The sequence below is a fragment of the Ovis canadensis genome, chromosome 8, assembly GCF_042477335.2.
Source record: "Ovis canadensis isolate MfBH-ARS-UI-01 breed Bighorn chromosome 8, ARS-UI_OviCan_v2, whole genome shotgun sequence".
In the NCBI taxonomy this organism is placed as follows: Eukaryota; Metazoa; Chordata; class Mammalia; order Artiodactyla; family Bovidae; genus Ovis; species Ovis canadensis.
The window spans coordinates 58,370,979-58,397,089 of NC_091252.1; the positions used below are offsets into that span (position 1 = coordinate 58,370,979).

A 26,111-nucleotide genomic window follows, 5' to 3' on the forward strand; every position below is an offset into this window, starting at 1 on the left:
TTTCCAGTACCAGAGTTTAAATCTCAGATAATTATTTTTATGCTTATTCTGTTATTCTAGTTGGAGGCACTCTAAAAGTTGTGATGTTAATGATAAGAATGTTATATAAAATAACTTCATGAACATGTATATTTAGCTCTTATTGTCATTGGGAAACCATTGGCATAGTTTCGAAGCCAATTCTGTTTTTTTTTTTTTTAAAGAATGTATGTGATTCTTTGTAACATACTGTCTCACAGTCATGTTCTGCTCAAGGCACCACCAAGATTAATTTTCATTCTCTGCATATATGCTAATGGTACAGGTAGTGGTGATGTAACCAGCGTAGTAATAGACATGTCCATATTTCAAAAGGTATTTACTGTGAGTTCCCAACTCAGCCATGGAGATGACAGGGCTGCTCACCAAATGACATCAGTTGTAGTACAAATAGTTTGTCAATTTCTTTTAATCATTTCCAATCTGTTGCTTTTTAGAAATAGTTTGTGTGCTCTTTTTTGGATGTGCCTGTACTAACAAAGTGACTTTGCTCTCTGAGCCATGATTTAACCCAAGGGATAGCTGCTTCTGCTGCTGCTGCTAAGTTGCTTCAGTTGTGTCCGACTCTGTGTGACCCCGTAGATGGCAGTCCACCAGGCTCCGCCGTCCCTGGGATTCTCCAGGCAAGAACACTGGAGTGGGTTGCCATTTCCTTCTCCAGTACATGAAAGTGAAAAATGAAAGTGAAGTTGCTCAGTCGTGTCCAACTCTTAGAGACCCCATGGACTGCAGCCTACCAGGCTCCTCCGTCCATGGCATTTTCCAGGTGAGAGTACTGGAGTGGGGTGCCATTGCCTTCTCTGAAGGGATAGCTACCCTCTTCCAAAGACACACACATTAAACTGACCACTATGAGGTCCCTGGCCCATGGAGCTCTGGGGCAGTTGGAGCATGCCCAGACCATGGTCAGAGTGAGGAAGGACACTGTTTGCAAAGCTCTGTAAAGTAGCAGTATTCTCAGAGTCCTTGTCATGTTTAACTAGAAGATATAATCTATTGTTTCTAGCAGATTTTCCCTTATTTTATGTCTGCTTTGTCACCAGCCCAGGTTACTATAAAGATCCCATGTATTAAGTGTTCTTAGTGACTAGAAAGAACAGATCAGAAACTAATGAATTGTTTCCTTTTATCAAAGTAGAATTAGCTTTACTTTCCCAATTATGACAGTAATACATGCTTATGATACAAAATGCATAAAATAGCAGAATAGAATAAAGAAAATAAGTCACTTTTAATCCAGCTACCCAAATGCAACCTACCTGTTAACTTCTACTTTTCTGTGTTTTTCCAGACTTTTTTCCTTTCGTCAACTAATTCCAAATTGACAAGCAGTACTCTGGACTGCTGACATCCCACAAGTTGGTGGAATTCAGAGGTGATAACTTTGTTATCACTTTATAGGGCAGTGAGAAGGAAATGGCAACCCACTCCAGTACTCTTGCCTGGAAAATCCCATAGACAGAGAAGCCTGCTAGTCTACAGTCCATGGGATCGCAAAGAGTCAGACACAACTGAGCGACTTCACTTTCACTTTATAGGACAGTGATCTCCTAGTTGCTTATTTTTCTCCCTTCAAATTCCATTCATCAACTCTTATAAGAACAGATACCTCTGCAGACTCACCTCATGTCTTTATCAAGTGGAAATTGTTATTGACTTCTTTTTTTCCATTTCTGGATTCTGTCAATAAATAAGATTTTTGAGTGACCCTACAAGATCCTAGTGGGCCTTGGGAATGATAAAAGAAAGATTTAATGTGGTCCCAGATGGTTTTAGTGTTAGATCAATTGGTTGTGTTCTAGATACATAAAAATTTGTAATTGATACACTATAAGACAATTTGGTGGAAGGGGGAAAGGTTGATGAGCCGGATTCCCCACCTCTATTCCCCAATCATACCCCAAACAATATGGACTCCAATAAAGTTCTGATTTTATATTCAAATATAGCCCTTTCTGTGCTATGAACCAGAGTTTTCCTTTGCACCATTTGTCATTGTTGTTGTTCAGTCACTAAGTCATGTTCAACTCTTTGTGACCGCATGGAGTGCAGCACACCAGGCTTCCCTGTCCTTCACTATCTCCTGGAGTTTGCTAGACCCATGTCCATTGAGTCACTGATGCCATCCCACCATCTCATCCTCTGTCACCCCCTTGTCCTCCTGCCCTCAATCTTTCCCAGCGTCAGAGTCTTTTTCAGTGAGTCGGCTCTTCGCATCAGGTGACCAAAGGATTGGAGCTTCAGCTTCAGCATCAGTGCTTCCAATGAGTGCTCAGGGTGGATTTCCTTTAGGATTGAGTGGTTTGATCTCCTTGCTGTCCAAAGGACACTCAAGAGTCTTCTCGAGTACCACAGTTGGAAAGCATCAGTCCTTTGGTGCTCAGTCTTCTTTATGGTATCCCTCTTTAGAGAAGCATCTCTTCAGATTCCTCTGGTGTGGTGTTCGGTCTGTGGTGTGGGTTGTGCTGAGTATCTGTGTGCTTCCCTTTTGGAGGTACGTCAACTTTGGATCACGATGAATCCTGACTCTTAGCCAAATTTAAGAAGGGCTTTGAACACTGAAACAAAACCCAGATTAAAACGAAGAAGATTGTTAAAGGAGTCGCCTGAGGAAAGTTGTAGGAATGTCATTCACAGACATTAATGCCAGTGGAATATTAAATGTATAGTAAACAGCTGCTGGAAGAGATTTTTATGTTTCAAAAGTGATCTGGGGACTTCCCTGGCAGCCGATCCAATGGTTTAAGACTGTGTTTCCAATGCGGTGGAGTAGGGGTGAGGGGAGGTCAGATTCAATCCCTGGTCGAGGAATAAAGATCCCACATGCCACGTGGCATAGCTGAAGAATAAAAAATAAAATTTTTAAATGATCCATATTAGACATTGTGTGTAATGAGGTCTCATCATCCTCTGTACAAGCCTTAGGTTCTTTAAAAGCAGTTTTTTCTAGGTTCTTCCCTCTGCATCCCTTCACATCCTTTGTGTCCTAGTGTATAGCAGGGATACAGTGTGCTCTGACTTGAATTAAAATTTCTGTGCTATGGCTCTTGCGTGACAGATGAACAAACATGCCGAGCCCAGTGTATATTCTGCTTCCTTCCGACAGTAGTCGAAAGATGCCTTCTTCTGACGACAGTCGGAAGATGCTCTGGTAAATTGTGTGGAACGCCCGAGTCGGGTACCAGTGTGGGAAGTAGTCTGCAGTGCCTTGATCCTCCCTTGGAGATGCTTGTGTGGATACTGAGAACTCAGTTCCCTACCTTCGGTTTCGATTTGACCTCCTCACTTCCCTGAGTCACGGCGTTCGCTCATCAGCGACAGGCATGTCACAGAAACCTGAGACTGTCCCTCGGACTGTTTGTGACACTGTCTCTGAAATTTCCCGTGACACGAACAGCCAGCATTTGTCGTCAAACTTCAAAAACTTTTAGTTGGTTTGCAGTTGACATTGAGATTAACTTTCTCTAACCTAAACCAGTGAAAACTAAAACACTGCTCACCACATGAAAGTTTTGCTTTCGCTGCGTTCAGACCCCTCCCACCCTGTCACAGCACAGTCATTTGGAGTCTAGTGTGGGGAGGTGTGGTTGGACCTCAGTCGTGGGTGACCCACTTTTTCGTAACACTTAATTACCCGTGTTTTTACAACAGCAGTCAGAGATCTGATGATAGTGGACTCTAACCCCTCAAAGATTTTCTGATCCATCTCATCAGCAGTGCTCTGGGAAGAAGGTGTGAGCTCTGCAGGGCGCGAGTAGCTACCGGGGATGACAGCATTTCTTCTAGTTTCTGGATAATGAGCAAGCGCACAGGTAAAGATGCCTTTCTCAGTGTTGACTCTTTTCGTGTCTTCATTATTTGGTGGAACTGACTTTTAAATATTAATCCCTGTCTGCGTGTGTTTGCTACTGTGCTTTGCGGAGGGTTCAGGGGAACAGGCATTCAGATTGGTACCCTGGGACTTGAATAACTTAACTTTTCATGAAAAGTCTAAAGAGATGGTGATCAAAAATAGACTCTCATCTCTATCCTCTCTATGCCCCCAGAAACATCCTCTTCCTCAATTTTTTTTTTTCTTATTGCCCTCAAGGTGGGTTTTTTCAACATCAGTAGCTCCGCTCGACAGTAAGAGTTCATGTTTGGTGAGCTGAGGACTTGGGGGTGAGTGGATGGAGCAGACAGAGACAAAATGCACAGAAGGGAAGGGAGATGGCAAGGAGATGCTGTGTCCTGGAGAGTGCTGGCCCTCAGCACCCCAAGAGCAGATTTAGCATAAGCACTATTGCTGTAACTTTGGCAAGATCATTCCTGACAGCCTTCTCTGTTCTAGAAACGTTTACGTTTCTGATGTCCCTTTGTTCATTTGAGGAACTTTTAAAACGCCGTCCTTGTTGCAAAACAAGATGTTGTACGTATCATCTGCCTGAATTTACAGAACCGTTTTGGGGGTATGTTTCTTTGCTGGAAGCCGGTTGCCAGGCGGCAGGTGACAGGGTGGTGGCGGTGCCTGGCGGATCACGCTTGCCAAAGCACCGTCTGCCCTGCCACTGTGGAGTCTTTGAAAATGCCCAGAGATAAGTCAACGTTGTTTTCCCTGAAAGTCCTGATACAGAAAAAGAATGAAAGTACAAACACTAACTGGAAAAAATGTCACATATTTTAGCCACTTTGCATCCCTTGTTAGGACGAACCCTGGGTTGGGTTTTTTGTTCTTTTTTCTTTTTTCACATTTGTGGACTTGTGCGGTAGGTGGAGCAGTGTGGGTGGCCCAGAAAAAGTAGCGGTTAGAATAAGATTTTCCATTTATTGCCCTTTTGTGCATGGCTAAAAATAAGATTCATACAAATCAGAATATGTAATGCAAGCACAATCACTCGGTTAATTCTGATGACTGGCTTGCCCGCATCTTTGCATCTGTCTGGTAAGTGGTGCGTTGGGGGGAATAAATGCATCTCTCTGTTTAAGCAGCAAAAAGTCGGCCACATTTGGGCACTGTGTGTCTACCTGTGATAGTTGATCAGCATTTTCCCCTCCTGAAGAAAGAAAGACACAACTCATACATAAGCAAATTGTGTCAGCAGAAGGTTGCAAGAAATAGTGATAGGATCCTTGAATCATTTTTTGAGAAGTAATTGCCTTGTTTGAAATGCCGTTTAACAACATCCATCTCTTTGGCTCAGTGTTAGAAAGTTGTGTCTTGTAGACCCAGAGAACAGCAATGGGAGGATTCCTTAGTGGTGGTGCAGAGAGATTGGAGGTTTTTTGATTGTGTAGGGACAGGGTGTTGGGGAGAGGGGACCAGGGATGGGCACAGACCTGCTGTATGCACAGATGTCGGAGGGGCAGTTAACCAAGTGAAAACTCCCCTTCATCTGCCAGCCAAGTCTCCTGCAACCACAGTAAGGGGTATTGTGTCTGTCTGTGGCTACAGGAAATACCAGACAGAAGTAGTGTCAACCTTCACAGGGAAATTTGCAACTCCGTGATCCCAGCCATGGTGCTGTCCCCATGCTACTGGCTGAGTGCTGTGGCATTTCCAAAGAATGAGGGTGTCTGCAAGCTAAGAGAGTGTCTGCTGAAGCCTTTCAGTTTGATGTCACTTGGGAAATAGGATGAGTCAAGAGGGCAGTCATTCCAGAAGCCTCTGGAAACTGAAGACTACAAATCATATTCCCCACTGGTTGTCTCCAGGCACAGCAGATGGTGAGGAGGGATGGTTAATGTGAGACCAGAGCTTTGAGAAAAAGAGGACTAATCAGCATCAGATCTTCACTTAGCTACTGTTGACCTTGATCTCTTTATTGAACCTCTCCTAGGCCTGGATGTCTAATTAAAAACTGACACAGGGGGAGTGCCTACCTCAGAGGGTGGTGGTGGGGAATAAATGGGATAACGTACCTCAAGCACAGAGCCAGCACTCAGTAAAAGGATGGTGGTGATGCTTATTCATGCTGTTGCGTCATACGAATGTGGTGGAGAATTTCAGGGCATTTGGCGGTTCCCTGTTCTGCTTGGAGTACACATTTTGGAATTAAATGGACACAAGATCGTCCTCTTTGCTCACTGTTTCTCAATCAGAAGGCTACAGGTCATTTACACATAATTTGGTTCTTCATAGGCTACTACTGTTGCTTTTGGGGTCTCAGTTTTTTTATTTTGCCATTAAATTAGCACCATGAAAGCCTCTCTTTCATCTTAAGGTGAGCACTGTGTTGAGCATAATCAGTTATTTTTGCCTTCCCACTCAATTTATTTCAGCGTGAATATTTCAGTTCTGACATCTGTGCACACTCACTGTAATACCTGCTGATGTACATCATGAAAGAGAGAGTGCTAATGTTGTAATCAAGGAAGGTTTTAAGTATTTCAGTTGGGAATGGGCAAAACTTGAGGAGCAATTAGCTTCCATGGTGGTGGAATTCCCTGTAGAAAATATCACATCTGTTGTCATTCTGGTTACTGATCAATCCTGTAGATAACCAGATGCTGACAAGCAGAAAACAATTACTGTTGCTTCTTTTTAGTATTCTTGCAAATTATTTTCTCTTGACTGTAATGTATATTTAGCCTTCTAGGAGTCTTTTTCTTCCCACCAAAGTTTTTCATTAAGTAAATATATTGTGTATTTCATAATCAGGTCATCATTGTAGGTACCACTTAACCTTTTTAGTGAAGTGAAGTCGCTCAGTTGTGTCTGACTCTGCGACTCTGCGATGGACTGTAGCCTACCAGGCTCCTCTGTCCATGGGATTTTCCAGGCAATAGTACTGGAGTAGATTGCCATTTCTTTCTCCAGGGGATCTTCCCGACCCAGGGATCTAACCTGGGTCTCCCACATTGTAGACAGACGCTTTACTGTCTGAGCCACCAGCGAAGTCCACTTAACCTTTTTGGTTAACCTTTAATATTAAATGTGAAGAGTTACTTACATTAGATTACATACATCAGATTTGTCAGCTTCCTCCATGACATTCCTGGGATTCAGTTTTTTCATTTATCAAATTAAAAAGATACATTATGACTGCACCCTGACTTGGCCTCACCAGGGACCTGACAAGAAGTGATAAATGAGACTAAGAAGCTAAGGAATTAAAACACAGTACAGGTATAAAGCAGTGATGGCTTGGTTTTATCAATTGATGTATTTTGCTAGTTTAAAAAATTGTTCTCTCCAAATTTTCCTTTTCATGATCTGTCCTACCACTTTAGTCACGGGTACAACCTTTGATTTGTAGTATATATGTTAGCATCATCCCTGGATTCTCTGGATTTTTCGTGTTAGGGACTCTTATCGGTCCAGTGAGCTGGAGACATTTCTCAGATTGACTAAACGGGCAAAACCTCTCTTTCATTAGAATGGTACCCAGGGAACAGACTTATGAATCTGGTGGGGCGGGGGGTGGGGGGAGGTTGCCAGTGGAAGGATAGCGTGGAATGTATGGAGAGAGTAACATGGAAACATACATTACTATATGTAAAATAGATAACCAATGGGAATTTGCTGTATGACTCAGAACTCAACCCAGGGCTCTGTAACAGCCTAGAGGGGTGGGATGGGGAAGGGAGGCCGGAAACAGGTTCAAGAGGGAGAGGACGTATGAATACCTATGGCTGATTCATGTTGACACTTGACAGAAATCAACACAATACTGTAAAGCAATTAATTATCCTTCACTTAAAAATAAATAAACTTTTTTTAAAAAGAAGGATGGTACCCATATTTTTTCAGTGCATCCAGACAGTGCTGCTTTTTCCACTTTTTTTTTTCTGTTGAGTGAAATGGAAGAATGCTTTGCAGGCAGAGCAAATCATTCTTGAAGACTAACAAGTTCCTAGCATCACAGATCCAGCTTCCCTCCCCTCCATGAACACACACACTCCCCATTATCTTTGCCTGTCTTATTGTGCTTTGCCACAGACTGAAGTTTCTGCAAAAATGGTGGGCAAAAGGAGGTGATAAATTAGGCTCTGGGTCTGATTTCCTCCCACACCTTCATAAGGGATGAGAGAGATTCTGAAATTCATCTCGTTGATATACCGCCTGCTTCTTCCTTCATAACAGCCGGTTTTAACCTATCCTTCATGTGCAATTTGAGGGTACTGGCCAGGCTGGGCTCATTATTCCTTTGGTTGAATAATGTAAAGCATTTGCAATGGAGATTTGCTCTAATGATGTATTTTAAGTGCATGTCCATGTTGTTGGTTTAATGCACTCAGTCATGGAATGCTTTAGAGTTTATTGCTAATGGATGAATCCTCAGGAAAATCGGCATTTTCAATCGGATTGACATTTGGAGTGAGAAATAGAAATCTAATGAGAGCATTTCAACCAAGGTTTGTAATTAGGGCTGAATGGAGTAAATTTGTCCATGCGCACCCCCAGAAGGGCACCGTGGAAGGTGAAATTGCTCACTCTGCGGCGAATGAGGCACAAGGGCCGATGGATCAGTGTCAGGCCACGACACTGTGGAGTATAAATGATACTGTCACCAAGTGCTGCACGGGGTATCAAGGGAATTCCACTCCAGTAAATTACATTACTCAGACAGACCTGAAGGCATTGTGCTGGAATGAGAGGCGGGAAGAGAAGGCTGTCAGCACCTTGCGGAAGATATTACAGAGCTGGCTGCAGGGGTGGACGTCACCGGTTTCCATTATACCTGGAGATTCTGTGTCCTCCTTTGTTAATTAGTTTTCAGAGGTTACAAATGGGTACATGTGAAAGCAGTCATGTCTCCTGGGGTATAGGTTTCAATTGACCACAAGGGAGTAAATGCAAGTTGATTTGTATAAACTGGTTAGTGCTAGATTCTCTTTCTTGTCATTTGTAGTTGGTGATACTACACGTTCATCTATGATCTAGCCCTTGTCTTATTTTGGGGCTGATCCAAAAATATTCTGTTGGCCAAAATGTTCGTCCAGGCTATTTGATAACAGCTTATGGAGACCGAATGGAGTTTTTGGCCAACCCAATACATTAGGGGGATGTAACCATTCTTCTGTCTGTAATATTGCTTTATTTTCCCCCACCCCTGGCTTCATAGAGACATGCATTTCTTTCATCCTCATCTGACACATCTTTCCTTTCATCACCTTCCATCCCTAAGGGCAACAAATTGTACCTGCGCCTAACATTTTATTTTGTGAAAGAGTTCCAAGTGAAGAAGAGTTGATTCCTCAAGTGCAGTTTATGGCAAAAAAAAAAACAAAACTTTTTTCACTTCTTCTGTTTTCTTTTATTCCCCTGCAGTGAAGTGAGGCTTCACTTTTGGGGGAAAATATTAGGAGGAGAACATAAGAGCATCAATTATATGACTGCCTTCTTGGTCATGTTGGAGGTGTTCTGGGGACTTTGTCCACTTTGACCTCCAGTGCCAGTTCTTAAAAAAGCCAGACCAAGCGCTCTGGAGTTACACGGTTGCCTCTTAATCAGAAAGCAGATGTCCTCTCTGAATGGATAGAGATGTAAAACTACATCTATTCTGACTTTCTTAAATCCATGTTACACTTTGTCTTTAGTGAAGTAAACCTGATAAGTGTCTCTGATAATCTGTTAACAAGGAGAATGCATGGTATACTACAAAATGTCTCTAAAAGCCTTCCAAACAGCAAATTTTAAGCAAGTTTTGTCAAACAGAAAATGCAGATAGCAGTGAAAATAATTTCTTGAGTTTGACTTTTATTCTTTCCAAAATAATACTCCCGTCAATATCAGGGCATCGCAATTTAGTCTTTATTTTGTAGCCATCATTGCAATCTTATTTTGTTCATCCAAGCATAAAACTTAGTAAAACCAAGATACTTGGAAAACTAGTTTTGAGGGTGGATAGGAGAAACCTTGGTTCATGATAAGATGGTTGATATTTCTGTTTTATGTAAGGTTCAGTTCAGTTTAGTCGCTCAATTGTGTGCGACTCTTTGCGACCCCATGAATCGCAGCACGCCAGGCCTCCCTGTCCATAACCATCTCCCAGAGTTTGCCCAAACTCACATCCATCAAGTCGGTGATGCCATCCAGCCGTCTCATCCTCTGTCATCCCCTTTTCCTCCTGCCCCCAATCCCTCCCAGCATCAAAGTCTTTTTCCAATGAGTCAACTCTTTGCACGAGGTGGCCAAAGTACTGGAGTTTCAGCTTTAGCATCCTTCCTTCCAAAGAACACCCAGGACTGATCTCCTTTAGAATGGACTGGTTGAATCTCTTTGCAGTCCAAGGGACTCTCAAGAGTCTTCTCCAACACCACAGTTGAAAAGCATCAATTCTTCGGTGCTCAGCTTTCTTCACAGTCCAACTCTCGCATCCTTACATGACCACAGGAAAAACCATAGCCTTGACTAGACGGACCTTTGTTGACAAAGTAATGTCTCTGCTTTTTAATATGTTGTGTAGGTTGGTCATAAGTTTTCTTCCAAGGAGTAAGTGTCTTTTAATTTCATGGCTACAGTCACCATCTGCAGTGATTTTGTACCACCACTTTAATGACTTTTTTTTTAATGTTGTTAGTTGATGATTCTAAAGTAATCATTGAGTATAAAAGGCATGATATAAAATGTCTTAGCATCATCTGTTATCCTCAGCACACAAGGACTGTGCTTATAGACATTGCTTTGTTTACTTAAGTGACACAAAAAGGCTGGGACTATATGAGAAATGAGTCTCTCCCTGAATAAATTCCCTAGAATTTTTCCACCTTTGTATTATGTCCATTTTGACGATAATGTGTACCTTATGTCTTCTATTTTCTTTTCATCCGTGCCATCGTTTGGGAGATGCCATGTGTTTCGTTGTTGGCCCCAATAATACACGTATGACGTGTTTCTTTGTCCCAGCCTTTGATGCAGAATGCTATCAAAGTACACTTTTTGAGTTTTTCTGAATTGAATCCTGATGGAAGGTGTTTAACAGTACCTAAAACATGGCTGGTTTAGATGCTCCTCCAATCTGTAGAGGTTCCTTTGTTCCTGCCTACTTATCCATGTCTGATTATAGTCTCTCTCTCTCTCTCTCTCTCTCTTTTTTTTTTTTTTTTTACATTAAAATTGGAAAGGGGCAGGGGGAGCTCCTTAGGAGAAATAGGTCTGTGGAGAATTGTGAATCCTCATTCAGAAGCTATTCTTAGTTCTGAGAAATATAATGAACTTGAGCTTTGGGTCCTGCTGCATCTCCCATGAATGATCTTGCCATCGTCACCACCTCTCCCCTTGATTATGTTTTCCCCAAAGACTACTGGTATCTTTTCTCTAATATTCTGAATGGAGCATCTCCCAAGGAAAACACATCTTGGAAGGAACTGGGTCCGTTATCAAAAAGGCCCACCTCTAAGTTTACTGGATGATTTTTTTTTTTAATTAATTAACTTGGTTTTTTTTTTGTGCTAGGGCTTCACTGCCGCGAGGGCTTTACTCTAGTTGCAGCCAGGGGGCTATTCTCCAGTTGCTGCATGTAGGCTTCTCATTGCAATGGCTTCTCTTCTTGCAAAGCACAGGCTCTAGGGCGTGCGGGCTTCTGTCCTTGCAGCCCCTGGACTCTGGAGCACAGATTTGATAGCTGTGGCGCACAGGCTCAGTTGCTCCGAGGTATGTGGAGTCTCCCTGGATCAGGGATAGAACCTGTCTGCTGCATTGGCAGGGGGATTCTTCACCACTGAACCACCAGGGGAGCTTGAATGAGTCTTTTCTATTATTTATCTATCTCTGGCTGTATTGGGTCTTCGTTGCGGCACACAGGGTTCTCTCTAGGTGTGGCACTTGGGCTCCGTAGGACGCCCAGGCTTGGCTGACCCACAGCATGTGAGATCCTAGTTCCCGAACCAGGAACTGAACCCACATCCCCTACACGGGAAAGTGGATTCTTAACCACTGGACCACCGGGGAAGTCCCCTACTGGATAAGTCTTAACTGTTCTATGAAGTGCATCTATCTTGCATTACCTTGAAGTCTGCTGTGTCGAAGAAACTTTTCCAGAGATCTTGATTTCCTTGTCAGAAGTCAGCCCATTAATGTTAGCACTTCACTTAACAGGATCGTTTTGGTGTTTCCAACTGACAACAGCTGCCACACACTCCACGTTCCCTAGTTCCCAGTGCTGCAGAAAAAGAGACTTTTGTTCTGACTTGATGAGGAAAAAAATGCAAACAACAACACCAGCCCTACCACCAGAGATCCTATGAAGACATGTTCAAATGAACAATAAGGCCGTTTGTTCACAGATGACATAAGGATATAAGAATTTAAACAATAAGACCTCTTGTGAAATGTGGCAGAATATGCCCCACAAACGTTGTGAAGTTCTCTGTCTCAGGGAAGCCAGTTTTTACACAGGCTTCAAAAAACCCATTAACGTATAAAGCACCTTTTAAAAGAGAAAAGAAAATCACTTGTCTCACTATAACATTAAAGCAATTTCTGTTCCGAGGAAAGCTAAAATGCATTCATTTATAGAAAGTACATGCACTGTAATTTATAAAAAGTATAGTACTCTACTAGGGAGTATAGTGCCTCTTCCCTCCTTGGCCTGAAATGGGAAATCCATCATGCGGTCAAGACCTTTCTTCCTTTGAAGGATATTTATTTCTTCAAATGAAAAAAAAAAAATCCTTAAATCACTTAAGAGTCAAGATGAAGTTTGCTTGACAATAATTCTCTTAAATTCTCTAATACCGATATACTTTTTGTTTTTCTCTTCTTTTTCTGGGACCCCTCTATGGGCAAGACTAGAGACACAGATGTGGAGAACGGACTTACGGACACAGCGGGTGAAGGCGGGTTTGGGACGAATTGAGAGAGGAGCATTGAAATATATACACTACCATGTGTAACATAGAGAGCTAGTGGGAAGCTGCTGTATAACGCAAGGACCCCAGCCTGGTGCTCTGTGACAGTCTAGAGGGGTGGGTGGGAGGGAGGTTCAAGAAAGAGCCACATATATATACTTATGGCTGGTTTGGATCATACAGCAGAAACCAACACAACGTTGTAAGGCAATTATCCTCCAATTAAAAATCTTTTAAAAAATGAATTTTGAATAAAAGCCCTCTGACATTGGTAGAACATGGGGAGGGAATAATTCTGCTTTAAAGAAAAAATTTTAATTACTTTTATCTGAACCTTATCCCTTTTTTTTTTTGCCTTGCACTTTTAAGGAAGGTTTGGTGTACTTGTAAACCCTAACAGGATGATGACAGAGAAATGCAGAGATTTCCTTGTCAGCTTAGATCAGGATCTCTAATGATGCCCCGAATTATTCCTATCTTGATGATTCTGATGCTTAAAATGTGGCCTTCCTACTTCAATTTAAAAAAAAAAAAAAAAGTTACCTTCCAGGAAAACTCAGAGGGGAGGAAAAAAACACAATTTAACTGGCCAGAGGTGCTCATTGAGCTGACTTAGTATTAAACTCTAAAGATTTTCAAGTATTTGCAGATGGATATATATACAGCATCCTTGCAGAATCCTCTTAATTGAAGAAATGTTTCATCTCTATCTCTGTTGACAGAGAAGATTGCCTACTGATAATTGCTTTGCTTAAGTGTCTGATAATATGCCAGGAATGAGAGCATTCTGTGTTAGGTCATCTTTAATTATGCATGTACCACCTGTCAGCTCTAAATCTACCAGATTACATCCTCGTGAAGTCAGTTTGGAGATGGTTGGAGGGAAGCCGGGGTGATCTCTTTTAGAAACAACAGAAATAGAGAGGAGTAAACATGGCTTATAACCCACAGCTTTTTTTTAAGGCGCCTCACTCATCTTCATTGTTCCTGGGCAGGAGTAAGCTCTTAGTGCAACTGAAAGACGTTTGAAATCTCTCCCAACCTACCTCGAGTGGCGATAAATTGCTGGGTGAGAGGGCGGTAGTCCCATCTGTTGCATTTCCTTTTTGCTCCCTCTCGTCACTGTAAATGAGCCAGGGAAAAGCTCAGAAACATTTTTTATAAGCTATGTGAGGACAGGAAATATGTTAACGATGTTAGATTTCCTACATTTCAGGGTTTTTTTTTTTTTCTGTAGTTGGTTGGCTTTTTTTAGAAGGACAAATGTGGGTTGGAAATAATGCTGTTCCCCTCTGTCAGCTTTTGGTAGTTTTATTCTCACTTTTCAGGGTTGTTTGGGACTTTCTGGTAGGATGTTTAGGGTTCTTTTCCTGAAGGTTCTGTTCCCTCTTCTATGCTCTGATAGCATCATGGATTTGTGAAGAGCATCCCTCTTTGTTCACCTGTCAGGGGTGACAGGGAAGCCTTGAGATACTACTGTGCACTCCCTACAGAGGAGGAGGTTGGGCTCAGCGAGGAGCTGAAGGCAGAGAAGGGATAGTGGACAGAAACAGCAGGTGTGTGTGATGACACGCCGAGCCTGACTGCCCTCCAGCCTAAGAAAGTAAGAGTTTGTAAGTAATAACCTTAGAAACCAGAAATTGGCATCCTGAAATGCATTGTTCCAAACTCTGCTGCCTCGAGGCACTGAAGAGAAACCAGATCTGCTCATAAACAGGTGAAGACCAGCACCCCTGTGCTGTTCTGTCAGACACCATGGTCCGGCTCATGGCCCTGAAGGACCCCCTGGCTGTCTTCTTATACTTGAGGCACCACTTTTCTGACAATACATTTGACGAAGGACAGAGACTCCATGAACTGGGATCAGGATTGGAAAAGCCATCATAGAGTGTGTCGTGTAACCAGTGGGTGAAGGAGCTAAACAGAGTTAGCTTGGAGAAGGGTAAAAGAAGGAGACACACAATAGCCATATTTAGATGCAAGAAAGACTTGATTATTCCAGAAAAAGCAGAGCCAAAAGGTACAAGCTACAGAGAACGTGATTTAGACTCAGAACAAAAATTTTCTTGGAACTAGCACTACCCCACAGTGAAATCAGTGGCTCCATTTGGAACAATGAACCCCTTTTCCACCTCCTGTTACTAGAATAAAAATTGTTATCTTTTAGGACCATGTTATGGGGTCGCAAAGAGTCGGACACTACTGAGCAACTTCACTTCACTTTTTGGACCTGTTACAGACAAGATGCAATGAACATGAGCTTGGGCAAACTCTGGGAGATGGTGAGGGACAGAGAGGCCTGGTGTGCTGCAGTCCATGGGGTCGAAAAGAGTCAGACACAACTGGGCGACCGAACAACAACAGCAACAATAGACAAGATTAGGGCTTCCATTGTGGCTCAGTGGTAAAGAACCTGCCTGCAGTGCAGGAGATGTGGGAGATATATGGGTTTGGTCCCTGCATGGGAAGATCCCCTGGAGGAGCAAATGGCAACCCACTCCAATATTCTTGCCTGGGAAATCCAATGGACAGAAAAGCCTGGCAGGCTACAGTCCATGAGGTTGCAAAGAGTTGGACAGGACTGAGCGACTAAACAACACAATAGGCAAGATTGCAGCACTGCGTGGCAGCACAAACCAGATAACCGTGATTTTATTTTGCAAGCTCAGAATTCCCATTCCACGCATAGTCACAGTCAGGGACGTCAGCCCCAACCTCCACGCGGTGCCTGGCTGGTCTGGCACTCAGTTCTTCATCTACCCACAAGTTACAGGCTGAAAGCAGGGATGGTGTCGGGGGAAGGGAGCTGGCTCCTTCCTCTGGGAGTCTGTCCAGTGAAACAGAAGGAACCCTGGATTGCATCTCAGTTCCCACACATCCTGGCCTCTTGCTAGCTGCAACTGTGTCAGTGACTCCATCAAAGCTTGGAAGCTGCCTTTTCTTGCCAAGCAAAATGGAAATAATAAGTATTTGCTTCATGGAGTTACCTGAGGCTTCAACAAGGTAAAGGAGTCTCCAGTGGACATAGGTGAGTGCTTGCTCCACCACTGATGACATCCGAGCTCAGGGTTGTCACAGGTACAAGGGACAGAATGGCCTTCCTTGCAGGGTTGCTGAGAGCTGGACAACCAAATAAAATGTCACATATTAAAAAAATGGCCCATATAAAAGTCCCCAGCACAGTGCAGGTGTTCAGTATTGTCAGCCTCACTCTACTCTCTGGACCTGGAGAGGCTGGGAGAGGGCGTCCTTTCTCACACACATCCGCTGCTCACATCCCCAACAGGTGCTGTTTGACCTTCTGCAGAGACCTGGCCTGAGGCTTGCCCACCTCCTGTTGCCTTGTCATCTCACCACCGAGCCACCTTCTCTCCTTCTTTCTTCTTCCTCCTCTATTTCCTTCTCTTCCTAATCCTCTTCTTTTCTCTGGCTAACTTCCCTCTGTGCATTCTGGGTAGGATCGTTTTGATGAACACAAATTTGAAAATACTATTTTCAGTCATATTTTTGTTCAAAACAAGAGGTTTTAGGTAGCTTGGGGTGGGGGGAGGGACCTTTTTCATTTTCCTCTGAATTTGCTTGAACTTTTTTTTCTTCAGTGTTAACATTTTCCCCTTATCCCATCCCTTGGGCTTGTAGTCACTCAATTGCCAGACACAGGGTAGCTGAGTATCTCTGGACTTGGGAAAGTGTCCTTCACAGTGAACCTAACCCATATATTAACCCAGACAGAGCAAATTGCTAAATAAGTAGCCCCAGAATGTCACCTGCATCCTCTTGGTCCCACCCTATCCTGTGGAAAGGGGATTGATGGAACAGAAGAGTCAAAGGGCAGCCATGGTAAAGCTTCAACCATTTTACTGAGTCAGGAATTGGGGCCCTGCCAGATTCAGGCATCTTATCCATCTGTCCATCCGTCTGTCCGTCCATCTGTCCATTTATCCATTCATCCACTAAATATTGAAGAAACAGGTCCCTGTGTAAGACCCAGCGTAAGATCCTGGGCAGACATGAGGCGGGTGATTGGATTCCTGCCCTCTGCCTTCCTCTGCTGTTTGAGCAGGTGGGATAGTGGCTCTTTTCATCTGTATTTCAGTATTCCTGCAGCCCTCTTGATAGATCTAGTTCAGTAAATGCAGGAGTGACTGTGAAAGTTGTATAAGGGAGGGAAAGAAAGAAGGAAAACCCTCAAAGGAAGAAAGGAAATTGTATTATATGTAGTGCCAGGCATGTAAATCGGTACACATGCTAAGTGCAGTTTAATGATTGCAATGAGAACCCAGGGAAACATCGCTGCATATGGAAATTTGAATAAAGTTTCCAGGGAAGTGATGCTAATTATCCTCATTTTTGTAGAAGTCAAAATGGAAACTGCATTCTCCGAGTACATCCCCCAGAATATGCATTCCTCCTGATTTTTCTCCCACTAAGTGATGTTTTTACTTAACAGGAGACTGCAGCTTAAAAAAAAAAAAAAGGAAGACTGCAACTTTAGCCCTCCAGTCATTTCTGGTTTTTAAATCAGAAAACTGAATTCTTTCCTTTTAAGGAAAGCAAAGAACAGTTCGCTTCTCCCCCACCACACCCAAGCACCTTTTACCTGCAGAGTTTCTCTGGGCCCATTGACCTGGTGGGAGGAGGGTTGCTCTTACCTCTTGGCTCAGCCTGTGACTCAGCAGCTGCCAAATGAGGCGCCCCTTTCTCCCCCACAGCACCTCCGCATCTCGACGGGAGGGGTGAGAGGAGGCCCACTGCCTTTGCGCACCCCTGGGTTGTCCCGACAGTCATGCGAGAAGAGATTTATACAAAAGCGCTTTGAAAACGCAGGTGCTAAATATGTAAAGAATTTTATTGCGAAATGCAAAATGTCGGCTTGATTTTTCACAGTACATTTGTGTCTTTCTAAAATCGTAGACACAGCACCTGAGGTCATTTGCTGTCTGCGAGTTTGTCAACTGCCAAATTCCTTTCCAGAGATGAAGCTTGCGGGGCCCTAAAATAGAAGTCATTTTTCTCCTTTTTTTTTCCCAGAAAGTTCTCAGGACCTTTGTGTTCCTCACAAGTATGCAGGTGATGTTTTTTCATGAACCAATGCAAAGATGTTTGAGCTTTAACTTGCCGCTGCCCTGGGTTTCCACACCACTGTGTTTCTGTTTTCAGTGCCCACCCTCAGAGTTCACGGTCAGGCAGAGGATGTACAACATATACAAACGACTGTAGCATAGGCGGCAGGCTGTTGTGTTATTCAGCCCCTCGGTTGCATCCGACTCTGCAGCCTTGTGGACTGGAGCACACGAGGCTTCCCTGTCCTTCACCCACTTCAGCTTTGCTCAGACTCATGTCCATTGAGCCAGTGATGCCATCCAGCCATCTCATCCTCTGTCATCAGGTGCCAATCTGTTTGATAGGTCAAGCTGGGAGCAGGGGCATATCTGGGAGAGGTAAACTAGCCTTCTAAGCAGAATAAGGAGAAAAAGAAAGACACATTCAAGCATCCTTAGTGCTGTCCTACCATATAATATCGTGTTTGTCTTATCCCTCTTATATCACAGGATCCTGAGGACAGGGACTTTCTGATTCATCACCACTATATTTAGTCATGTGAGCTTACAATTAATAGGTCCTAGGGAATGGCTGCCTGAGCAAATATATTCCGTATGATCTCATATAAAATTTTAATCTCAAAATCAATGCCCCCATTTGAAACGAAACTCAGTAAAGTCATTCTATAAGTATATATGGCATTTTGGGCTTTTCCAGTATTTTTTTTTTTAACTCTGGGGAAAAGAAAACAAACGCTGACTTCAGGAGGAGTTGTAGAACAGAGTCAAAATAAGGAAAGTGATTTTGTTTACGCTTGAAGTATGAACCGAATGCAGAGAGATTTCCAGAAACTCTTTGCAACAGGAAAAGTGGCTGCTGGGGGCCTGTTTCCATGTATAATCAGGTTTCCCTTTTGTCAGGTTTAATTAGATAACAGAAACTCCTTTTACCCAGTAATCTATACTGTACAGTGATTCAAACATTATACTCATTTTATTACTAGATTTTCCCATCCTTTACTAAAATTCATAAGCTCTGCTACTGCTGCTAAGTCACTTCAGTCGTGTCCGACTCTGTGCGACCCCATAGATGGCAGCCCACTAGGCTTCCCCGTTCCTGGGATTCTCCAGGCAAGAACACTGGAGTGGGTTAGTGCAGAAATATTTGTCAAATTCTTTTGTCATGTAGCAGGTGCTTAACAAATGCAGGAGACCTGTGTTTGATTCTTGGGTCAGGAAGATCCCCTGGTGAAGGGAATGGCAACCCAATCCAGTATTCTTACCTGGAGAATCCCGTAGACAGAGGAGCCTGGTGGGCTATAGTCCATATGGTCGCAAAGAGTTGGACATGACTGAGCAACTAACACTTTCAATAAATATTGCCCAAGTGAATGAATAGTCGACTGTGTCAAGTCCTGTGGTAGATTCTGGGGGCTCAAATGATGAATAAGGTATAGTCTTTGCCCCCAAGAACCTCATCATCTAACTAGGAAGACAAACATTGGAGAGTATGGAAAAGTAATGACAAGCTTTGCAAAAACTTGTTTATTTGTTATTATTGCTGTTATTACCTTGAAACAAGAAGTCTCAAAGAATTATTGGTTTTTATTTCTTGTTCTGTCCATTTGTTTTACTAACCTTTGTCTTAACTTACTAGGTTTCCTGGGTGGTAGAGGCTCATGATAATTGCCAAATGCAATCTGTGCTAAAATTTGCACATAGAATGAAAGTTCAAATCAGACTTCCAGGGTCAAAGTCAATGACCATGTAAGCACAGACATTGCTGGTTTGTAATTGTTTTTTCTAGCATCCTTCCCAGTCCAGTTTCCCTTGCCATCCCTCTCGCTCTCTCTTCCCTCTTAAAGGTCAGTGTTCCACAGCTACCTGAATTTCACCGACCACCTCAGTGCTGAGGACTTGACTGGATTCTGTCTGCAGGCCCACTTCCCTCCAGTGCTTCATAGAGAACAGCCTACTGGATGTCACGTGTGCTCTGTCCAGACTGGAATGCATTATTTCACCTCCCATTCCCTCTTGCAAGAGCAATCCCTTCATTTCCACCTAGTTGACAAGCCCATGAGTCATGCTTCCCTTCCATGCTCTCTATCCAAGGAGTCAACTCTGCTTTCAGTCGCTCAGATCCAGGCCTCAGTCTGGATCAGGCTCTGCAGTCCAGCGCCTCAGTCCTCACCCAGTGACCATCTTGTCTGCAGCCACCTCCCCTCTCCTGACCTCTGTTGTCCACAAAGAAGTGGTCTTTCTAAATATGAATGTGAACCCATACATTCAAAACTCTTTAATGCCTCCCATAACCTCTCATAACCTCTTGCATGTCTGGCCACTGGAAATTTCTTTTATCTCCTGGCACTCCATCTTCACGTCTGAGTTCCTAGGCTTTTTCCACGTTGCCTGGGTTCAGTGCGTGTTTACTAAATGAACCAATAAACCCAGAGCTGAGAGGAGGAAGACCACTTGCATGGAACCCTGACAAGTGAAGGTGGCTGGAGGAATCTGTGTGACGTGTCCAGGAGAGGCGGCCAGGGGCTCAGAGCTGTGGAGGTGGAGATGCAGCTGGGACACGCACGCACGCACATTCACTCCCCTCCCTTGCCCTTTGGCCACACCAGACCATTTAATGTGTCCCTGTCAGCCTGTGGTTTCACAGCTCCACACCCTTGCCACTCTTCTGGACCCTCTCTTGGTCGCCCACTTGGCACACCCGGCAGACCACCTCCTCTGTTGGTCTAACACCTAACCTCCTTGCAGATAGTGTTTCCAGCCCAAAAGTGCCGTGGTTTGGCTACCACCCTTGTACTTCTTCTAGCTTTGGTAGATCCCTTCATTCCTGAGGCTCACTCCTCTCGCTGCCTCCTGGACTAGTCTGCTTTCTCACTCCTGAGTTTTCTAAGTTGTCCTAACTCAACATGCCTGAAATCCACCCTACCCTCCGCCACCAAACTCATCTTCATAAATATCAACTTAGCCCTTTGCTCCGGTAACATTTGGTTGAAACTCTCAGGTCTGACTTTCTGGGTCCTTCATGTTGCCTTCTCACCTGCCCTCCCCACCCCAGCAGTCCAGAATCAAGTGTCTAGCTGTGTTATTACTTCCCCTGCCTAAACGACCTGGGGTAGAGGAGGCAGACTACAGCCCACAGGCCAGCCACCTGTTTTTTTAAAGTAAGTTTTTATTGGAACACACCCCCACTCAACACAGTCCTTAAACTCCTCCTGTCTGGATTCCTTGCCATTCTCAGAATGCACACTGTGCATCTTTGTGCCCACTCCCAAATGTGTCTTTTGAGGTGCTTCTCACGTGCCACCTCCTCCATGCTCTCTCCCTGATTGCTCCTGTTGGAAGTTCCTCTTTTGCACTCACAGGTGCCAAGTTTGGAGTGTAACTCAGACGGCATATGTCACATACTATTTGGCATTTGATCCTGCCTCATCCACCTCATGCTTTGCATCCTCCTGGAGATCAGGCATTGAGTCTTTTGGATTTGCATTTCTTTCTGAATGCCTTTCACAAGGGAGATTTTCAGTGAAAGCTTATTTTATGAATAAATGAATAACTGACATTTTACCATTTCCAGCACTTTATTTGCCACATTTCTAAGAGGCCATTGATTTAAATACAATATTTTGTGTACCACTAAGACAGAAAAAAATACTAGGGAAGTGCAAGTCAAAACTACAATGAGATGCCACTTTACACCTGTCAGAATGGCTATCATCAAAAAGACAAATAGCAAGTGTTGGCAAAATGTGGAGAAAAGGGAATACTGCACACTGCTGGTGGGAATATGAATTGATGCAATCACTATGGAACACAGGATGGAGATTCCTCAAAAAAATAAAAATAAAACTACCATACAATCCAGCAATTTTACTTTTTGGTATTTACTTGAAGAAGGCAAAATACTAGTTCAGAAAGATATATGCACCCCAACCTTCATTGCATTGATGCTTTTGAACTGTGGTGTTGGAGAAGACTCTTGAGAGTCGCTTGGACTGCAAGGAGATCCAACCAGTCAATCCTAAAGGAAATCAGTCCTGAAATTCACTGGAAGGACTGATGCTAAAGCTGAAACTCCAATACTTAGGCCACGTGATGTGAAGAACTGACTCATTGGAAAAGACCCTGATGCTGGGAAAGATTGAAGGCAGGAGGAAGAGAAGATGACAGAGGATGAGATGGTTGGATGGCATTAATGACTCGATGGACTTGAGTTTGAGTAAGCTCTTGGAGTTGGTGATGGACAAAGAAGCCTGGCATGCTGCTGTCCATGGGGTTGCAAACAGTAGGACATGACTGAGTGACTGAACTGAACTGAACCTTCATTGCAGCGTTATTCACAGTAATCAAGGTGTAGAAGCAGTCTGAACGCCCATCAATAGGTGAATGGAAAAGATACACACACACATACACACACACGCACATGCTTGAGATTACGCAACCATTGAAAAAAAGAATGAAATAGTGCCATTTGTGACAACACGGATGAACCTAGGGAGTATGATGCTGAATGAAATAAGTCAGAGGAAGATCAGCACCATATGACTTCACTTATACGTGGTATGTAAAACACCAGAGAACCAAAACAAAGCAGAGACAGACTTGATACAGAGAGCACACAGGTGGTTGGGGAGGCTGGGCAAAAATTGGTGGGTGGAATTAAAAGATAGGAGCTTCCAGTTATAAAATAAATAAGTCACAAGGGTATTTTGTATCACATAAGGAATATAGTCAGTGATACTGTAGTAGTGTTGTATGGTGACAGACTTGTGGTAATCATTTCATAATGTATTTGACTGTTGGATCACTATGTTGTACACGTGAAACTGACGTAATATTGTATGTCAACTTCACTTCAATTTAAAAAGAGAGAAAAAGACTATAACAAGCTATCAATCTTAAGATATATCCTGATTTTTAAAATATTATTATATAGGAAAATCTTAGAATCAGTAAAATACAAAATAGTAAATCCAATTCAGATAGATATAAGTAGCAAACCAGATATTTATAAAACACCTAAATGAACTGGGCATGAGAATCTCACAAAAGCTGTATAAGAGAGGTAAGGTGGGTAGAAGTATTCTTATTTTACAGAAGAAAAAGTTGAAGTTCAAAGAGGCTGCAATGCATATACAGAGTAAAACAAATACTGTAAATGAGGAAGCGAAGTCTTATGGCTGAGTCATAGCTCCCTTCCTAAAATCACCTGTGGATATCAAAACCCTTAAGTCAGCTCTAGGTCTCATTATCACCAGGTACCATTTTCTTTCTTTTCAAATTACATGCACATCAGTTGGCCTTTCAGTTTGTTTTTCCCAACTGTATTGTTTTGTCATGTTACCCCAGGAACATCCTGTTACTTGACATAACATAATTGTAATGGGATGTGATATTTCATGCTGCTTAGCAAAAATTAGAATGATTGTTGGATGCTTAGATTTTCTTGGGTAGTAATTAGCAGACAGAATCTCTCTCACACATACCCCGATAGGAGTTTCTCAACCATCCATTAACCTCAAACTAGTAGAAGGCTTTTCAAACCCAACACTTCTCTTAATTAATTACTTCATCTGACTACCTCCTTTTGGATTTTCACAAGCACTTGCCGGAATATACATTGAGAGACAAAGCAGTTTTTGTTAGTAAGTTTAGGTATTTGTGACACTTTGGAAGGAATTGGTATGTGCAGATTTTGACTTACAGAGATATCAAACTAATTTTCCAGAACAGGGACATAAAATCTCTTTCCTATATATGTCTGGTTGCATTTTCATGTTATTTGGACAACTAGGTGAAATAAGTAAAACGCAAATCGAAGTGTCTCCCCAGATTAGCAGCAACTGGAGAGTATTCACATCTTGGCAGAGTCAATTCAGCCTTTCATCCGTCCAAGGGAGATGTGTTGAAATCCCCCCACTGTTCTCGGGATTACTCAGACTTTGAATAGCTTGTTGATTTCTTGTCACTGCACTTAAAAAAAAAAGCAGTTGGAGAGAGGGAAAGAAGTCAGGAAGACTTAGCCAAATGATACAAAATAAGCTCTGAGTAGGAAAATTAAGAGAAAGGGATTGTTTGGCTTGGAGAAGAAATAGTGAATTTAATTTCTATCTCCAAATACTTAAGAAGTTTGTTTTTTGGTGGGTTTTTTTTTTTTTTTTGGTGAAGAATGTAACAGTTCAACTATATACCCTTATGACTACTAAGCACAAAATAAGAGGAAATGGACTTCAGTTTGTGTTGGACACATTACATGGTGACAAAGTTCTACATGTGGTTTCCAGGGGATACCACAGTGAAGGAGATGTACATCCTAAGACCTTAGGATTTACTTGCCTAAAGTGCCTAGGGATCAAATTAAATTTGATTTGAGCTAATAATTGAGTTAATCTCCTATTTTCATAACTACCCCAAATAGCTTTGGGGTAAGGCTATGGTTTTTCCAGTGGTCATGTATGGATGTGAGAGCTGGACTGTGAAGAAAGCTGAGCACCGAAGAATTGATGCTTTTGAACTGTGGTGTTGGAGAAGACTCTTGAGAGTCCCTTGGACTGAAAGGAGATCCAACCAGTCCATTCTGAAGGAGGTCAGCCCTGGGATTTCTTTGGAGGGAATGATGCTGAAGCTAAAACTCCAGTACTTTGGCCACCTCATGCAAAGAGTTGACTCATTGGAAAAGACTCTGATGCTGGGAGGGATTGGAGGCAGGAGGAGAAGGGAATGACAGAGGATGAGATGGCTGGATGGCATCACTGACTCGATGGACGTGAGTTTGAGTGAACTCCGGGAGATGGTGATGGACAGGGATCCTGGCGTGCTGCAATTCATGGGGTTGCAAAGAGTCGGACACGATTGAGTGACTGAACTGAACTGAACTGACTGATTATCAGATATTGCCCTATAGCTTCTACTACTAAACATAGGTAAACTTTAAGCTAGGATGTAGCATCCCCTCATGGTTAAGATTACAGTCCCCAAGTCCTTGTACAATATATATAAGGACTAAACTTTCTGTCCTGCAGGTCATGTGTATAACTCATGTTTCATGTCACAGACATGTTCCATGTCACATATTGAAAGACTTTTGGGCATTTGGGCTTTTCAAGAATGTTGCTCCTGAAAAATATCCCCTTTCTTTTCTGGATGATTAGTTTGTCCCTTATACTGTCTTTCCTATGGACATGTTAAATCTTTAATGTCACCCAATGGGGGGGGGGGAAAACTCTCTTCTGCCAAACCCTTCTCTAGCTTCTACTTTATTTTTATGCTCCCTTTCACATAAAATGTCTTGAACTTCTTGCCTATATGTGTTATTTCTACTACCTCATCTAATTCTACTACTCTACCACAACTATTCATATCAAAGCACCAATGATCTCTTTGTTGCCTCCTTTTTCTCAGCCTCTCAACAGTATCTAATACAGTCAACCACTTGCTTCTTCCTAAAATTCACTATTCTTTGGGCCTTCATGACAGTACCTTCTGGATTTTTTCCTTCTCAATTGCTACTGCTGTCTTCTCCTCTATTCAGTGTCTGCATTGGTCTCCTAGGGCATAGCTCTGAGCCTCATCTTTTCTTTCTCTGCAGTCTCACTTGATATTTTATCTGCTTCCAGAACTTCATGGTACAAACTCCCCAGTTTATATCTCCAGTTCTGATTCTTCCCTTGAATATCGGATTCATATGTTCAATGGTATACCTGACATAGCCACTTGGATGTTTGATAATCATTGTAAACTTAACATATCCAAAACAGAATTTAGACTTCTAGTTTTTTCACACATTAAGATCTTGTGTGTGTTCAGATGTTTAGATGTGTCTGACTTTTTGTGACCCCACAGACTATAGCCAGCCAGTCTCCTTTGTCCATGGGATTCTCTCAGCAAGTATTCTGGAGTGGGGTAACATTTCCTCCTCCAGGGCAACCCAGAGATGGAACCCCCATGTCTTACATCTCCTGCATTGCAGGCAGATTCTTGACCGTCTGAACCACCAGGGAACCGCAAGGCATAGCCTAAACAACTAAATAAAAATAAAAGAATAAAAGTGGTATGTAGTTTCAAAGGCAGTTTTTTTTTTTAAGTCAAGCAAGGATAAAAACTGAATGAAACACAGAAAAAGTAGGGCAAATAGAAATCAAAAGTATATCAGCTGTCACAATATATATAAATTTTCTGGCTAAAAGACAGAGTTAAATTAAGATTTTATAAAATAATAATTCAGCTGTACAGTGTTGCAAAACA

At 42.7% G+C, this 26,111-nt stretch overlaps 1 protein-coding gene and 1 long non-coding RNA gene across 4 annotated transcripts in view; one reads left to right on the plus strand and one right to left on the minus strand.

Annotated features, from left to right (window-relative positions):
* BACH2 (BTB domain and CNC homolog 2) overlaps positions 1–26,111 on the plus strand; it is a 385,266-nt gene that overhangs the window by 228,648 nt on the left and 130,507 nt on the right. Inside the window, exon 1 of one of the 3 annotated variants that reach the window (XM_069598268.1) lies at positions 3,755–3,851. The exons of the other annotated variants lie outside the window; for them this stretch is intronic. The gene's annotated coding sequence lies outside the window, so the exon portion shown is untranslated. Of the gene's footprint in view, positions 1–3,754; positions 3,852–26,111 lie in introns of those variants that run through there. 3 annotated transcript variants of the gene reach the window in all.
* LOC138444804 (uncharacterized) lies at positions 11,052–17,627 on the minus strand. The gene is made up of 4 exons (XR_011258604.1): positions 17,463–17,627; positions 15,798–15,930; positions 13,857–13,932; positions 11,052–12,122 (listed from the first exon to the last, which is right to left on the minus strand). It is a non-coding gene; the product is annotated as an uncharacterized lncRNA (long non-coding RNA).